Here is a 2,379-nt window from a genome sequence, read left to right on the forward strand (position 1 = left end):
TCTTATATTAAAGTTTAAGGCACCAGCATCTGCTTTACAAGCTGGGTATATTCATTTCTTGATAACAAATGAAAACCTTTAAAAAAAATAATTCAAAAATCCAAAGGATTCCTCTATAATTTCTCCAGAGTAACAAACCCATGGATTTTAATCACAGAATAAGGAGCAAGGGACTAGAAAAGTCACTGTGCAGGAATGTATTTAAACCAGAAATATGGGTGGGCATGACAATTTATATACATTTTTATTTTTCAAATGAAAATCAAATATTTGCTTATGGTTGGATTGAAATTGTGAAATTAAATTATAACTTTACATCAGTTTTTAAAAGAAAAAGGAGAACTGTAGAAAACTTGACTAAATAGGAAGAGAAAAATACACAAGTGAAACTGAATCTCTAGTCCGTGAAGAGTTTCAAGTATTCAGATGTTTAGAATCTTGATAGACAAAAATGTACCATTAGTAGGTGTTATGTTTCTTATCATCATTATCACAGGATTTATAAAGAATATATATACATACATATGTATATACTATGTATATAGTATATATATTTTATATATGTATTATATATAATCCTAAAGGAAGTGCTTATAAGGAGAGTATTTTCCAGATGTTTTATCAAATATCAGCATAAATTTTCCCCAAATATTTTTGCAGCACACAGACACCCTGAACTGATTGAAATTGTAATAGTTAATACTTATTTGGATGCTTACTGTGTGCTAACCAGTATTGTAGTATTTACATATATTAAACTTGTTGAATCCTTATATTTGCCCTTTAAATTATGTATTATATTATCCTCTATTATAGATAAGAAATCAGAGGCAGCGAAGATTAAGTAATTTTCCCAAGTTCACTCATCTGATAACTCTAGCCACCAGGATTTCAGCCCAGAAAGTCTGGCACCACAATCTATCCATCTAACCATTACACTATACTATATCTCAAGTGTAAGATATGTTGACTATTATCATACAGAAGCAGATAGTTAAAATTATTTTATTGATCAGTAATGTCATCCACATTTGAACATGTATCAGGAGGAAGTCAATTCGTGCTTATGTATTTTATTAAAACCAATTATTGCTGATATGTAATTTTAATTTAAGGAAGCTGTTAAAACCTATGATTATAAGCCAACTCACAAAAATTTTCATAGTGTACACTTACTCCAGAATTTAATGTGTAAATAGTGACCTCTGAAACAACAACAAAACGAATTGTCATAGACACTGAAGTATTTGAATCATCCCTCATGGTCACCAAAACAACTGAGCAAAAATATAAATCTTACTATCCTGGTCTTATTGTTTAGAGCTTTGGGGATTAAACAGCTCTTTCAAATACAACTGTTTTGACCATACATATCAGAGATAACCATTAGAGGTACCTTATTTAAATGATACCTGCTCAGAGCAAGTTTAGTTCCACAATCACTATTTGTGCTTTGAATGGTAAGATTATTCTATAGTTAAGTATAATTGTAGTGTTGGAAATCTACATTATTTAAGAATAAATTTTATTTATAATACATTCACAACCTAAGAAAATATGAAAATACATTTTCTTATTTCCTTGTCCTATAGTTTTCCTTCATATTAAATAACTTTTACATCTACTAAACCTGCCCTAGTGAAATATTAGGGTATAGTGTAATTCTCCAAATGTTTCATTAGCTGGCATTTTCTATGACACTGTACTCTAGTAAAGTTAATTGGATGCAGTCCCATTGGTTTAGATAATCTTTTTGATTATCTGAGTCTTCAGGTAATATTGGGAAATTTTGTTCAATTCTGTTTCTGAATTATCTGGTTGCTTTTCATAATGTTTCTGTTTGGTCAAGACCTACTTGCAGGTTGATTTAAACTCAGAACAAGAAGTAAGAATTTGTGACAGGTTTCATCCTCTTACTTGAAGTCATATATTCAAGAAGGAGGAGTCCTGTTGAGAATCTCTACCCTAACACACTTTGGGAAAAGCAGAATTCACCATGGCAACCACAGGGAAATCATGAGAAATTTACAGCCCTGGAGAAAAAATGCTTCACCAGGATCTATTTTCCATAGTGTGGACTCTACAAAAGCCGAGAAGTAGAATGGCAAAGGAACTCTCTCTGGATCGCAGTAATGTTCATCCTTAATCTCTTGGAGAAACAGTATGCATGGGTTGGTAAAACAATTTGTAGAAAGTAGAAGAAAAAGAACTTAGATCTGTATGGGCTAGTTTTATTTCAGAAGTCTGAGAACAAATATTGTAAATCTCTGCAGAGAAATTCTCCTTATCTAGATTGTGAAAGGAACATTAAATTTATTATGTATTATAAGAGGAGGACATGAAGCTATTTCTTGATTTGTGATATCAAACATTTTGATC

This window comes from Colobus angolensis, unplaced genomic scaffold, assembly GCF_000951035.1.
Source record: "Colobus angolensis palliatus isolate OR3802 unplaced genomic scaffold, Cang.pa_1.0 Scaffold237, whole genome shotgun sequence".
Classification (NCBI taxonomy): domain Eukaryota; kingdom Metazoa; phylum Chordata; class Mammalia; order Primates; family Cercopithecidae; genus Colobus; species Colobus angolensis.